The sequence below is a fragment of the Sesamum indicum genome, linkage group LG3, assembly GCF_000512975.1.
Source record: "Sesamum indicum cultivar Zhongzhi No. 13 linkage group LG3, S_indicum_v1.0, whole genome shotgun sequence".
In the NCBI taxonomy this organism is placed as follows: domain Eukaryota; kingdom Viridiplantae; phylum Streptophyta; class Magnoliopsida; order Lamiales; family Pedaliaceae; genus Sesamum; species Sesamum indicum.
The window spans coordinates 15,253,711-15,270,977 of NC_026147.1; the positions used below are offsets into that span (position 1 = coordinate 15,253,711).

A 17,267-nucleotide genomic window follows, 5' to 3' on the forward strand; every position below is an offset into this window, starting at 1 on the left:
TGGTCACCCTCTTTACCTTAAACAAGAGGACAACAGCAGGCCTAGATGGGCGAGTGCTTTGTTATCGCCCACTTTCTTTATCTGGGTAATGGTGACGTAAATTTGGGGGGGGGGGCGTTAGGCGGAGGTTGGCGTAGGCAAGGAGAGGATGGAGGCGGCGGGGTAGGGGTGGCAGTGATTGGGGAGGGGGTAGGCAGGTGGCGGGGGTGTTCTTTTTTTTTTGGTCAAATAATTTTTTGTTAATACATATCTAAAATGAGAATGTGATTCTCAACCAGTGAAGTTCTTCCTAAAAGGACAAATGTTGATTGATCTCTGATAAAAAGAAAATCAAACTAAGTTGGACTTTGTTTGATTGGTGTTTCACTAAAATAAGTTGGCCTTTATTAATGGGATATTCCCATACACATCAAGAAACAAGTGTGAGTAAGTTTTCATGCAACTTCTCAAAAACATCATTTGTAATATATGTTATCTCTAACTGACTGTATTCCAGTCCTTGGTTGTCCGAGTGATTGGATTATAAACCAATAAAACATAAGGAGGAGCAATGTGGAACGTCGTTTATAATCAATGGATTTGAGACTTCGCATAACTGGAATATTCAATTTATCAATGCATCATACGGGTATGATTTGATAAAATGAGCTCGAGGTCAGTGGGAGTTGGGTTGACTTCCAATATGTTGAGTGTGTAGTTTGTCTTACTCATTTAGAAGGAGGTTAAGATATTTGGGAAACACTAAGGCACTAATATAATTGTTCATGAAATTCTCCATTAAAGGAATTAGATTCCTGTACAAAGGATGAGTTATTCAAGAATCAGTCGCGGAAAATTGATGAGAAAGCTCAAGCTGTTCGAGGCTCAATCATAAGTGACTAATGAGAAAGTTTAAGTTGTTCAAGACTCATTTGCGTATAACTGCTGAGAAAGCTCATATGTACGTCTGTTCCGTAGACAACACAAAAGTGTTGGTTCGATGTATTGGACCTGATGTTATGTATGCTATGGATATGACACAACGTATATCTGGAACACACCAGTAAAGTAGTAGATAGTTGTTAAGAGTAGTATTTAATACGTTAATAAGGATTAAAGAGGTGTTCCTGCACACAATTAGCGGAGAGTTGATTCTGGAAGGCTACATAATACTAGCTTCAACATTCATGTGAATAATGGATAAGTCCTCAAAGTTAGGCATGTTCAGATTTGATGGCAGGCATGGTACATGAAAGGATTTCAAATAGATATCCCATCTTAAAAGTCAAATGTAGGACGACTTTCACAAGTCGGTCATGGAAAGTGGTTTGGATCAAAAAATCGCATCCAATAGATGGATGTGGTGCCTAGCATGACCGAACTGGTTGTAGTCTTGAAGGCGAACGACAAGGCAAGGGGGAGAGCATTACGGGCCCGAGATCTCAATATTTTTCATAAGAGGGTAATTTGCTCATTTGCAATATCACAAAGGGAGTTACTTGCATTTTTTCCCTTTAATATATGTTGAACACTGCACAGTCTAATTTTTTCTTTTTCTTTAAAAAAATTAACCCTAGTGATCTTTTTATTTGTTTGGTTCAATACTAAACAATATATAGGAGCACGTACACACATATATATTTATATACAACAAACTATGCAAATAGCAAAAAGAATTAGAAAGGGGAGTAAATTTACTTTTAGTTAGTAACGAATTTTGTAAGGGATAATAATTTTAAGTTTTTGTGATTTTAAAATTAATGTTAGAATTGAAATATTTCCTTACTATAATTATAAAGCAATCTTAATGTTGCAAAACTTTGTAACTTATATAGGCAAAAAAAATTTAAAATTTCACCTAAAATTTTACTACCAAATATTTTCAATAGTAAATTTCCAACAAAATTAATATTAGAAAATTTCAATAGTAAAATTAGCAATGTGTTATTTACTAAATAAATAGTTTTTTTGTTAAATTCGTTGATAATGTAACTTAGAATTAAATTTAACTATTTTACAAGAAATTTTAATTGTTGCTAATTATATTATTTGTTGCAGTGTATTAACTATGTACGAAAACAACTAGCATTTGATCCATAAAAGACATAGATGTTGCATTCCATATAATATTTTTCCTTTTAATCTCCTTATCTACTACCCCTAATGCAGGGAATATTGTCCCATTAAATTGACAATCCAAGTACCTAGCAGTAAATTGATCACCGATCATTGGTTCAAGTTACTTAATAATTGAGGGAGACTCAAAACCAACGTAAATTTTCAGTCTTCTTTGTAGCCCCATTTTAGTTCGTTGAGGAGGGGGTATCGGGACATACACCGCACAACCAAATACCTTTAAATAAGAAATATTTGGTTATCTTACGGAGACCAATTATAATGAAAAAAATTTATGGTAAGGATAAATCTAAGACGAATTAGAGCCGTTGCATGCAAAATTGCATGCCCCATGCCGATGAAGGCAATTTTATTTGATGACATTAATTAACTACAAGATGTATTTCCCCTGTTCTTTAGTTCTGATATGTCGTCCAACTTTATCTAATTATTAATTTTTATTGTTACTTCTAAACCCAAATAAATGAATAAATTAAAGAAACCAAAAAGGGCCGGCATATGCAGGAAAGACTCATGCCAAATACTGCAATGTTCACTAAATCAAATTAATTAACTGTTAATCTAGCCAGATATACATTTTCCAACTAATAATCCGTCTCCAATTGGTCTCAAAATCGTCTCCAGGATGTTGGGACTTTGCAGCTACTACACCATTTTCTTGGAAATTTTGTATGAAATGACCTCTACGACGGCTAGCTCTTACCTACTACTAAATAATGATTATTTGCTATATTATGAATTATTATTATAGTTTCAAAATTATGACAATTATGATGTAGAATAAGAGAATGATGTATTTTTGGAGTGTTTGAATAGGCATAAGTCAAAGATTTAGTATTTTGATTCGTATAGTTTGACGGTAGAATTTCAAACAGTCGTAACTTTTAATTTGGTTGAAGCGATGGGAAGATCCATCAATCGTTCGTTGCGAAGTTTCATCATTTCTGACTATTGTTTGGGCAATTTTTTTTCATTTGTCAGCTGCCAACTTAATCATTTTGTTCTATTTTATGTAGTTGTCTTTTGAGTCAGTCCACTTTTTAGCCAGTTTGAGGCATGTTTTACCTAGACTAAAATTAAGACTCTTTTCTTTTATATAGCTGGTAACTTTGTTATAAGATTCATTCAATAATAAATTATTTTTTACTTTCAATCTTGAGTTCTCAAGAATATCGAAGATGTACCCTTATTATTCTTTACTTTTCAAGTGCTTCTGCTCCATCAAATTAATATTATTTATCATGGTCAATTAAAGACTTAAATATATTCTTAATTCTATAATTTTGGGATTCTGGTATTTTTATCTTTTATCTTTTATCTTTTTGAGATTACAACTGTAACTTTTTGATATTTTGTAATTTTAATCCATCCGGTGCTGGATTTTACAAAAATTTCTGGAATATATCATGCGATCCTTGCAATTTTGGCATTTTTATTGGGGCAAAATGCTTTTTTAGTCCCATTAAACAAGAGCAAAATTTATTTTGGTACCATAACTATGGCATAATTATTTTTTGACTAAAAAGACATGATTTTGAGTTTTATAACTAAAAGTATCACCTTTCATAGTTATGGTACCAAAAAAAATTTGTCCTTATTTTATGGGACTAAAAAATCATTTTGTCCTATTTATCCTTTTATCTTTTCTGGTGTTACAACAGAGTCCTATAACCTTTTGATATTTCTCAATTTTGATACTTCCGATGCCAGATTTTGCAAAAGTTGCCGAAATAAATCATGCGCCACATTACTTTTTTTTTTTTAATTCTTCATCCATATTGAAAAAAATGAACCAATCAGAATATAAGTCCCAATAACTTAGATGGACCAAATGAGATGCACATGATTTATTCCGACAAATTTTATTCGGAGGACCAATCAATTAGGAAATATCAAAATTTTGTAGGACTCTTTTACAATCCTAAAATAATAAAAAAAAATATAAAAATATCGGAATACCAAAATTACCAGAATAAAATTATATTTAAGCAATTAAAAAATATGGTTAAGTGATTGCCCATCCCCGAAAACCTATCTTTTAATTTGTAGTGATAGTTATGTGAATATCAAGGGAACAAGACTATACCTAATTAGGAGAAGATGAGTTAGAAAAGTGGCATTATTATCATAAACAACAATCAAATTAACAAATTTTTGTATAGTTTCACGAAAACAGTAATACAATTTAATAAAAGGGGCAAATTAAGGAATGACAAAGCATTTTATTTATGTTTTTCTAGGGCTGCATTTAGACGACCTGATTTGAATTTGAGGGACAAAATTAAAATAAAAGATTTTAAATGACTTTTTATTACATGGATTTGGAGTCCATCACAATGCATCATAATATAGTTCTAAATGAAAGAAAAATTGAAATATTTTGTGGCAAGAAATTTTCCAAATAATTAAGTTTGATGAGTTTGTTATTTGCACAAATTTGAAATTCTCCTCCTCAAATCCGTCAATCCAAATACAATATAATTGATTTAAAATCACTCATCGGGAAATAAATAGTCCCTTAATTAAATTAAGTCCCGCTAGTCTTATAATTATTTCTTTTCCAAATAAAAATCTTTTCTAGATCTGTATTTATAATTAATTACTTAATTCATCTAAATCTTGAAATCATAAAATAATCAAGAATTCATGATCTAAAAATAAAACAAAGATGACTCTAATAATAGCCTATTTTATAACTAATCACTGCTGATTATAATATATATATATATTTAATTCCAAAAATTTGAATAAAAAAGATCAGAGAAGTTCATAGGTTAACGAAATAACATTTTTTTATTGCAAACAAAGCTCAACTTATTATTACAAACTGCTGCAGATGAAAGGAAATATAAGCAGAAGTTTAATAATATACATAGAGATCCAAGAAAATGCTTTTCTACATATATATAAATAGATTTTCTTCTCAAAGTTTTTACCTCACCTCTCAGTATGATGGCCTTTGATGCGCCCAACCATATGCATCATGATTCAGATGTCCTCCATTCGCCAATAAATTAGGGGTCAAATTATAAATTGGTAGAGATGAGGGGTCAGCCACCCCTTGATGTTGTTGTTGTCCCATTCCCGGCGGAGAACCGCCGGAGCCAGCTCCTGTTGCCCCCCCCTGGGCTGAGCCACCACCCTCCTCTTCCTCTTCAAGAGGCAATCTTTCATAAGTTGCGTTAGCAAAAGTTGCTGCAATCACCATAACTGGCTGCGGCAATCCCCATACCGGCCCCGGCCGCCACCAGTGGCCCCACCACACTCCCCCCAACCACCTGCCCCTGCCCACCAGCCAAGTAAACGGTTAAACCGGTGGCTCCCGGCGGAGCTGGACCGGGTAGAAAAGCCCCTGTTAGAGAAAGGATCTCGAAGCGGCCTTGGAGCACAACCGCCGCGCCTGGGCCAGCCGGCTGCCGTACAGTGACGTTTGCGACTGAGCCACTGCCGCTGAGCACGCAGACCCCGCGCTGGCGGCGGCGTGCGAACTGGGCTATGCTCTCCGCCACGTCGGTGCCGCCGGCAACTTCCATGACGTGGCTGCGTAAGGCGTTGGGGCTGTCCCGGGTGACGATTATCGGAGGCTTGGGCTTGTTCTGCCTACCTCTTGGGCGGCGGTTGCCCACTTCCACAGCTCCTTCCTTCGGCTCATCTCCGCCTCCGTCTTTGTCATCATCGTCTTCCCCACGGATGCTGCTTCCACCGCCACTCTTTTCATTGATGGAGAGGTCCATTTCGCGCTTGTTGCTCACTAGGGATGCCGGTTCCGCCCCCGGCAACCCCACCTGAACACCAGCCCACCACCGGTTCGCCAGAGTTGCAAGTTCTGATGGATTGGGTCGATCCTCAACTGGAAAATAAAAACAGAAAGATCGAAATATATACAATTCTGTGTTTGATCAAAACTAATCTAATTTCTTCCAAACCCTAATATCACTTTTTCTTGAAACTCTGCATAAATCAACACTTCAAGAACTATGTATTGAGCTAGGAAGCTAATACCAGCTACCCTTTCAAATAAATTATCTGTCAATCAAAATCAAACCACGTACGAGTTTGTTCTTTAACCCTACATACAGATGGTAGCTAGTGATGATGTGAAGAACAATTTTTGCTCCCAAAAAAAAAAAAGAAAAAAAAGAAATTAAATAAACAGACAGAAGTTTGTGGAATCAAGCAAAGATAGGAAATAAAGCAAAAGATCACAGAAACAAAAATATATATATGTGCGTGTGTGTGTGTGATAAAATATATATATATATATATATAGAGAGAGAGAGAGAGAGAGTATGGGAAGAAATCCTTGCCCGGAATCAGGTATCAAGAACAAAGGAGATGAGAGAGAAAAGAAAGCGCAGATAGTATTAATACAATACTTTGTGCTTCACAACGACGGAAAATATTGTAAACAATGTAATGATATGTTGTTCCTATGTTTTTGATGCCCTGAATTATTGGCCTGAGAAGCTGAGGTTTGTTCCTTTTTTAGTTTTTTATAGAGAACCCTTTTGTCTCTCTGCACTACACTAGTTGACCTCGGTATGTATACGTATATGTACACATAGTGGGGTGTGTGTGTGTGTTTTGGTGTCACTCTACATACAGAATTAGGGTTTGGAATCGTGGGGTCGCGTGCAAGTTGGCTGGTGGTGAGCACGTCGCTGTCTCGTGTTCCAACGTATTGGAGTGAGGGGGCGCGGAACCTCTATGCTCTATAATATGTTTTTTATTCAATGGATCAATATATATATATATATGTGAGAGAGAGAGAGAGAGAGAGAGAGAGAGAGAGAGAAGAGAGAGAGAGAGAGAGAGAGAAAGATTATATGTATATATGTTGGGATTGGATATAATATGTGCAAATTCGTTCATGGTACTCTACTCGAGCCACATTGTATCAAATTGTTTTTGTAGTATTCCTATATTTTATATGATCATAATTTAGAAATTCAATTAAAATTGTATAGTCTATATATTGTATATATATATTAATGAAATTATAAATAGTTAAATAATTCTGGTGCGTTGTTTGTTAAATATGATTAATTTAATAACTAACATTAAATGCTGAGTATATATTGCACATGATTTTCTTGTTTTCTTTTCCCTCAAACTAGATCTAAAACAATGATTAATAGAAGAATTTATGACCTTGTCATGATCGATTATCATAATTAAAAGTAAAAAAATTGTAACAAATACTTAGGGTAAAATATTTTTTTAGTCTCATAAAATAAGGGCAAAATTGGTTTTATTATCATAACTATGACAAGTGTCGCTTTTAATTAGTCCCATAAAACTCATAATCACGTATTTTTTGTTCTAAAAAGTCATATATGTTGTGCTTTTTTTGAGATAAAAAATACATTGTTTGGAACTAAAATGGCATTTTGATTTTGGGATTTCTTAGTCCCAAAATCACAAATTCTTAAACTAAAAAGACATGATTTGGAATTTTATGAGACTAAAAACATCACCTACCATAGTTGTGCAATCAAAAAAAATTCTGCCCTTATTTGATGGGTTTAAAAAACATTTATGATGATTGTGCAATGTATACGCATGGATTAAAGTTTCATTTTTAACACATGTTTTGAGTTAATAAATATTATGAACTTTTCAGAAATGTTTGGAAACACTCCAGAAAAATTGTAAAATTAAGGAAACATATGTAATTCTGATAATTAAATTTTAAAATATTACGTTTCTCTTTTCAAGCATATATTTTTTAATTTTTTATTATTTATGCCAACCAAAGTATTATTTTCATGTAGATTATATTTGAAGTTGGTATATGATTTAGTTGCTATATTAAAACTAAATAATAACATAGTATTTATATTTTAATATGTATTATACAATGTCTTTGTCACATTGATATATATATATATATATATAACATTACTAATTTAGCGTAGTATTAAATCAATTGTAATTAAATGAACTATGCAGCTAAAAAGTATGAAATAAATATTTCATCAAAAAATTAGAAAAAATTAAAAGTTTCGTTGGATATTTAAAGGTTTTGTAGAAAAAGTAAGAAAAAGGGAATGTTTCGAAGGAGACTAGGTAATTTGAAAACTACCATATATTTTCGTTTTTATAAAATAAAAAATAAATTTTTTTTATAGTTTCAAATAAAACGTATCGAAATTTTAAACTATGTTGTTAATATGCGTGTGTTTATTAATCGTTAGTTTTATAAATAATATTGAAATTACATTAGTCCAGAGTCAAAAATTATAAAAAATATTTTGATCATAGCTAAAATTATTAAAAATATCGATTAAGTGTGATTGAATTTAAATTTTTATATTAATTTTATTTGACCACAATAGATAATATTAATTAACTTTTCATCATTTTTAAATTGGGTCATCTATAATATACTGATCAGAAATTCATATTTTAATGCTAATATAGGTAATATCTAAGTCAAATTTCAATTACAACACTTAACAGTTTCTTCGGCAGGAATTAACTAAAGATAGTCTTTTCCATATTTTTTTTTGTTAATTATAGTTTAATTTGTCTCGATTTTCTTATAGTTTATCAATGTAATGCCTATAAAAATGAATTGGCCAAAAATGACTGAAGCAGCTCAAAAGAAAAAAGGGAATCACATGCAAGAGCCCAAAGGAATGCAAGGCCCAAAAAACATAAAGGACTGAGAGTGATTCAAAGAGCCCAATCCAAGTAAGCGTCCAGAATGCCCCTAAAAATTCCAATTTGAATAGAGCCCCCAAGAGGAACAGAAAGTGCCTCTAGAGAGTAAATTAGCTCAATGAATCCTAATCAGCCTAGATCCATGAAGGCTCTGCGGGCCCATATGAAAGTTTAAGGGTCTGGAATCCCTTGGCCGAGTAGAAGTCAAATATCACTTAACATCCACGGGTGACTTAGGTGACATTCATATGTAGGACCTCTTCAGCCATGTCTGAAGACCCCATAGAATCTAATAGGACCAGGTTAGTTCATGTGCATTATGTAAATTATGAAGTATACTTGGCCTATCAAAAAAGAAACCAATCATTGAACACTGTCGTATTATACTTTTTGTACCTTTTACTTAATGAAATTTATATTTACCCAAAAAAAGAATTTAATAGGACCAATTGCGCTAGCGAACACTTGGCACCTTCAGCCAGAAGCTCCAACCCCTAAAGTTTTGAGTTTCCGGCTAAAGAAAGGTGTATCCAAATTTATGGAAGACATCTTACCCCGAAAAATATCCTTATCCAAAGAACCCCCAAGGATTACAGGACTTCAACTGCCAGAAAGAACCTCACTGAATCCTGGGAGATTCGGCCTTATTCAATCGCTAGGACATAACCCTCTGCCTAAACCGTGGTAGGCTTGTAAATGGGGAGGGTCTTACCCTATCGGTACCCAAAAAATAACTTTAAATCCATACCCATACCCTACCCAATGGGTAAAAAACCTTATCCTAGCTACCATAGACCCATGAAATTAAATGAGTGGCTATGGTGGAGGTTTAATACCTAAAATTCCTATGGGTATGGATAATGACTTAATACCCTAAAATATAAATGAGCATTGATATAGTCTAAGCCCAAAGATGTTCACTTATTCATTAATTTAAAATTATTGCATTCAAAAAAATTTAGTAAATCGATCGACTAAATTTATTTATTATTTAAAAATTTAAATAGTATAAAATCAGTTATTATATATTTTATTTATATTAATTACTTATTGAAATTTGGACCAAATATGCTAGAACTGTTTATGTTGATTCCGTAATTGCTCAAAATTAATTTTATGATCAAATTAAGCAAACTTAACTTGACATTTAGAAAATTAAAAAAATATGAATTAACTTAATTTAGTTAAATTTGACTAATACATGGAATTAATAAAAAAATTTTGAACTCAAATTATTTAAAATTCATCAAATCAAAGTTGAATGCAAATGCAAATTCAAATGATACTTAAGAGATCTAAATGAAAAGTTAGATATATTATACTTAATTTCATTTACTAATTTTACCAACTCTTACGTCTTCATTTTAATTTTGAACTTGTCTCAATAATAAATTAATATTATTGATTCATTATTTGGATAAGTTTAAGATTCATATTTAAAATTTTATTAATACCAGTCCGTCGTTTGGATAAAATCAAGTTCATTGTTTAAATTTCTCATTTTGCACATATTGAAATTTAAGTAATTAGTTTTAGATTATCGACCGACGAGTCATGAAAATCCACTACTAAATTAATTTAGTGACATACATTGTTTGACTTGAATGTAAATTTAAAATTTGAGGATTTTTAATCTTTTAAACGTATTGTAAAAGGAAAAACAAAAACAAATCGGTCTCAAATGGGTAAGACCCAAACTCTTGGGTATAACTTGGATAAGACCCTATGGGTATTTTATGGATAGAATACGATACGGTATGAAAAAAATATCATGGGTATTTGTTGGGTTTGGATCTGGATAGGACGATACCCCTCCATTAACAGGCGTAAATCATGAAGGATTAATTTAGTCTTATACAACTAACTGAGGGGTTGCCTATAAATAAAAAATTCCCCCAACAAGCCAAATTTAGCTTAAAGGACAATTTTATTTTCTTACTTAAAAGTTTCACACTTTGAATTTTAATTTTAATCTGTTCCTTGTACATAAAACATGAGGAATTCCACTTTTAATTTCACTCATTTGTACTCTCTTAATTTCTAATATATTATTTTATTAGTTTTACCTCAACCAGACCCTAGCATCATTTTTTGCTAGTATCAAAACATATATATTTATGGGATCAAAAAGTTGAGATGATCTATTTTATGGACTAATCTTGCAATTTTGCATTTTTTTGAACCACTAATTGCTCAAGGCACGTGACTTGATTTCACATGTTGATCCACTGTTAATGTTTAACGGCGATTAGTGAGAAGGGCCTTTAGTCCAACAATTGACCTCCATTTATAATTTATAACGAAACATGGGGTTAATTTTAAAATTCCATAAAATACGGGGTCAGGTATAAATGATCGAATTGTACTGGTCTAACTTTGCAATTTTACCTAAAAAGGATGAAAGTAATCATAATTTATTTAATCATTTTGTATAGAATGTAACTTAATAAAAACGTGTTTCTTTTTTCTTATGACATAAGTTCAAAGCAAATCAATTTAAAAACTGTGAAATAGCGCCAAACTGTTGTAAACGTCACTAAATCGTACATTTTATTTTAACTAGAACGTACGATTTTAATTTAAGTTTTTGAAGGTAACTCCACATAGTACGTAATTTGTTTGAAATTATTTTAAAAAAACACGTGGATTATAATTGTCGTTTTATTTGAAGTATGTAAAGAAAAAAAAAATCACTTAATATATGACTTTTTTTACGGCTGAAAGTAAATGAATATAAATATAAATCGAATAAAGTTCAACATCACCGCAATGACTCAAAATGAGTAGAATAATATTAAGGGTAATCAGAATCAGCTTTTCAGAGGTCTGGCATAATTACGAATATTCTTTTATTGTTTGAGAAATTACAAATACTTCTTATGTTTGATTAAATTAAGTAAATTACACCAAGTATGTATTTGAAATGAATTTAAGAATACCCATTTTATTCCGAACATATTCCCTCGTACCAATCATACCATACAAGAGTTAGTTCCAAGTCAGTGAAGTGAGATTATATGGTTTATCATAATGTTTGAATTTTGAACTATTTAAAATTACTTTTACCAGCCCATTTGAATCATTGATACAATTTTAATTAGAATAAGCCTGTACATACCCGAGTTTAAATCGGATTGAATTCAGGTTAGTACGACCCAAATAAAGGCATATGGATTCGGGACATATACAATGTATAAAGATTATAATTTGGAGTATCTCTGTTATTTTGTAGTATTCGAGTGTAGTTCGCACATTAATAATCTGTTTGGTCCTGCACTTGAGCAAGTCAAATGCGCGTTTCTAGTTAACCGCAATTTTTTTATACTGCTTGGACCCCTTTTCCAAAAATTAGTTTTGAAATTAATTATACCAAAACCATGTTAGATAAAACCTAAAATTTATAAATTTTAATCTCAGTATAATTATTTTTTATGTGATTACTTATTATACTCGTTAAATTCTATCAAAACCACTTAACATGAAGATGAAGTTTATTTTGGAATATGCAGTTATAAAATCAATTATTGAAGACTTCAAATGTCATAATCACTATTACAAAAATAATTATCTAAAATCAATTTTTTCGTAATTAATTATAAAACTTTGAACCTAATTAGGCCAGAGATCAAATCTCGACAAAGAGTAATGTTATTATTCAAAATACATATAATAGCAATAATTACACGTAGATTTCCTGTGGTTTGAAAAATTACATCTAGTACCCCTGATGTTTGCTTTCATGTAATAAATAAGTCCACCAGTTAGACAAAGTTTATCGATTTTGCTTATGTTAATAAAAAAAAATGTATATTTACCGCCGATTGACTTATTACTGACTTATTACAGGTCAAATAAATCTTCTTATGACCACATTACCCTCATATGTCTTTACGCGTTAATATATATGAAGAGGTATATTTCACCTTAGTTTAGTCCAAAAAAATTGTTTGACCTACAATCAATCAGTAATAAGTCAATCGATGGTATATATCAATTTTCTTCAATTTTTCTGTTAATATCAACAAATATTGCGAATTATGACTAATGGAAGAACTTATTTTTTAGACGAAAGCATACCTCCGGGATGCTAGATTTATTTCCCAATTCACAAAAAATCTATGTATAATTACACCAAATTTTAAGAAGGGGAAGTGTAATTATCCCTATATAACATATATATATATATATATATGTGGAGAGAGTGGTGTACATTTGATTGATGGGCGAGATAGAAGAACTTTTATGAACATAGTTTAGGTCACTCAGGATCTGATTGTTAAAAGTGGTTGAACAAACAATTTCTAACATGATTTTACTCTTGGAAATCAATGTTTAAGCAATCCAGAAGAGTGTGAAAACCCATTTTCAACCTCATCCATCAAACATCCCGACAGAAGCCGGTTTCCAACAGCACGACTCAGAATGCTACTAATTCCACTAAGAATTCTCAATCTTGTCATAAGCAGCAATTAAAATCTCAACTTGGGACTATAACTTGGTGGAATTTTCAGTCACTCGCATTGATGAAGGAGTTTATTAAATTACCTAAATACCCCTATTAATTTGAGGCATTTACATCCCCATAAGTGACTATTTTGACCATATTGACCAATTTTGACCAGGGAATAAAGGAGGGCCACAGGATCATGATGATGTGGCAGCATCTCAAGGGGGACACGTGGCACACTCCAGGATGGTACCGTACGGCTATAAATAGCCTCATTTATGATTATTCAAAGGACGTTTTTATCTAGCATTTTACCGCCATTTCGTGGTCTCATTCGATCCCATTTTTATCTTTTCGACCCCGTTTTTCTAACTTAAGCATCGGAGGGCCATCGCCGAGGGCTACTCGGCTAATCTCACGTTTGCTTTGTTCTTAGGATCCACTTCAGTTAGTTCGAAAGAAGGATTCAGCGACCCGAACATTGCGATCCGACCTCGCGATCTGATCCAAATTTTACGCGACCTACATCATTTGGCGTCGTTTGTGGGAATCTGAGAACGAACTGGAAATGGAAAGGTCATCTCGACGAGATCAACAAATAGATGAAACCCCAGGGAGAGGAGAAGAGCGGATGGTACAGATGACGAAGGAAGAGTTACAGCGAATGATCGAAGAGGCGAGCAGAAAGGCCATTGCAGAGTATGAATGTAGAATGGTAACCCCAGCTAGAGAAGCGGTTAGGAGGCAGTTATTTCAAAAAATAGAAACAGAGCCGAGGAGAGAGGTCTTGAAGGTGCCTGAAAAAGGTCCTGAAAGAACCTTGTCAAATGAAGTGGCCAGCAAAAGAACGATGACCAGGAGGAGGACAGTCACTAGACAACCAGGCATATCACGAGCAGATGTGGATAGTGTGAGCAAGCAGATTGAGAAGCTGTAAAAGCAAATTGAAGAATTAAAGAAAAAAGGAGAGATCGTGTCGCAGAACAGGAGCTCGCCTTTCACTAATAGGATTCTGTAGGAGATGGGGTAGGAGTTGGGGCAGGAGTTGGGGCACGCTCTCTTGATTTCCCTTTGGCAGCCGCAGCAGCACGTTTGAGCTTGCGATCCACGGAGGGAGGTAGTGTTCCCTTCTTTGCTCTGGCTTTGTTTGCGATCCTGGCCAGCATGATTTCAGATTCTGCAAAAAGAAATTTGTTAGAGATCGCTTAAGGAAAAAGGAAACAAAGAAATGGGACTTTTGAAATCACCTAAAGAGCTTTTGACTGGAATAGGAGCAGGGGAGAGGGCCGCGAGCTTCAAGACTTTCTCCTGTAGTAGTACTTTCGGAAGGTACCAAAACAGAGTTATGTAATTTATGAGGCCGCTCTCGAACCCCTCCCCAAAAGTTTTGGGTTTGGGCTTAGACTCACGCCAACTCAAGTAAAAATTCCAAGATTGCCCAGGTGGGGGTCGAAGAAAGAAGTACCTATCACGCCAAGGACCGACATTGGACCTCAAATCGTCCAAGTAACGACAGTCCTTACGCGTGGTTAAATAGAACCACCCAGTCTCCCCTGATCTTTTGGAGGCAGTGATATTGTATAGTGACCAGAAATTGTCAAAGGAGGGAGGCAAATCAAGGTGTTTCATAACAATAATGAACATGAGTATGTGGCTGATAGAGTTGGGGGATAACTGCATAGGGCAATGGCCTAATCGGACGAGGATATTATTTACTTCGCGGGGTAATGAAAATCGTAATCCGGCGTCTAAATGGAGGATGGATAATGCACAGTAACCCTCTGGGGATTGATGCATGCGATCAAACGAGCGAGGAATGATGATATCATAATTATCAGGGATATAATATCTTCTTTTCAAATTTTATTTTCTTTTCAATGCCACAGGAGTTGTTTTAATGATGCTCGCGATCCCTAACCATGGCTTTTGTTGCATCATTTCAGTATATTTTTTAAAAACAGGGGCCTCATCGAATGCGGCAATTTCTTCAGGAAGGTTAGAATGAGGTTTAGGAACGGAAGAAGTGGGATCGCGAGAAGTACCAGCGGTCTCCCTTGGTGAGGTCGCTGACGATCCCGATATAGAGCTCGAGTCGGACTCGAAAGCAGACACAGGAACGGAAAGACTCCTAAACCTAGAAGACATGATATCAAAAGCTAGAATAAGAAAGGAATAAGGAATACCTGGAAAATGGAGGTAGCTCGCAAGGGGAGATCGAATGCGATTAGTCGGGGCGGTCAAAAAAGTTCAAAAGGGGGACTATATATAGGGGAATATCTGAGGCACCGGGCCTTCCCACACCTCAGCGGATGATGACACGTGGCTCAGAACAGATGGCCGAGATCCTTCTATCTGACATGGTGACTGTTCACTTCCCTTAGTGTCATTAAGAGAAGTGGGGGAGTAATGATGAAGGAGTTTATTAAATTACCCAAATACCCCTATTAATTTGAGGCATTTACATCCCCATAATTGACTATTTTGACCATATTGACCAATTTTGACCAGGGAATAAATGAGGGCCACAGGATCATGATGACGTGGCAACATCTCAAGCGGGACACGTGGCACACTCCAGGATGGTACCGTACGGCTATAAATAGCCTCATTTATGATTATTCAAAGGACATTTTTATCTAGCATTTTACCGCCATTTTGTGATCTCATTCGATCCCATTTTTATCTTTTCGACCCCATTTTTCTAACTTAAGCATCGGAGGGCCATCGCCGAGAGCTACTCGGCTAGTCTCACGTTTGCTTTGTTCTCAGGATCCACTTCAGGTAATTCGAAAGAAGGATTCAGTGACTCGAACATTGCGATCTGACCTCGCGATCTGATCCAGATTTCGCGCGACCTACATCACGTATTTATTGAACTCATGATGCTACGTGGACAGAATTTTTAGGGGAAATAATAAAATTTTGTCCTATAATTTGGAATTTTTTCACTTTATTTTATTAGTTATGAGATTTTTATTTTGGATTTTGTAATTTTTTAGGAGAAATTATTAAAAAAATATTAAAAAAATTAAAGAAATGCGATGAATTTAAAACCTTTAAAATTTTGAGTGGCACTGACACGGTGCCACAATTTTTCTTAAAAAAAAAATAAAGGGTTTTAGTCAGTCACCGCGATTAAAAATCGCGGTGACTGATTTTATAAAATTAAAACGAATTTAACCTTGTCACCGCATTCACTACATAATTTTATATATAAAAATAAATAAACAATTGAAGAACCGCTATATGATATAGCGGTTCTTCACGGAATTCAATAAAAAAAGATGGTCAAAGCAACCTGCAAAATCGGCTTCAAACTCAACCCGCATAATCCAAAATGGACATGTATAATCCAATGAGCTTGCATATGCAGTTGTACCTCCATACGATGATGGGCCTGCATACCTTGATGGACCTGCATATGATGATGGGCCTGCATACAATGATGAACCTTCGTAATCTTCATTAATACCAAAAATCGCACCATTTCTTGACTTACTACTTGCAAGCTTGGCAAGTCTTGCATTATCATAGACAAATACGTTCCCCAATCACCAACACCTGACCTGAGTCATCTGGTACAGTATTTTGCAAAACTTTCTTGGCTTCGATAAAATATCAAAATAGACACATATCCATTCACCACTGCCAAAAACATCTCACTCCTTTGTCCAAAATTAAATGTTATGTATATAAAAAATATATGCAACTTAAATTTATTCGTATCCAATCCAATTTTTTCATACAAAATTAATTCTAACTCAGCAAATGTAGTACTACGAGAAATTTGCATAAATCCGAGTGGAGGACGATCATAACTTACAGAACTATTTGAATTAATTTGTCGATCTCCAAAATATATAACAATATCAATGGTGTTTTGCTCCGGCATATCTTCAAAACAAAATAAAATATATATCAATATAAATTTTTTTAATAATATAATAAGATTTTCAAAAGGAACAAATAACACAAAACTTTAATAAATAACTTACTATACACCTTTTCAATCGTAAATTTTCAAATAAAAAGTGAAGAA

The 17,267-nt window shown here is 34.0% G+C and overlaps 1 pseudogene; it reads right to left on the minus strand.

Moving 5' to 3' along the window:
- On the minus strand, nt 4,886–6,509 carry LOC105158535 (annotated as a pseudogene).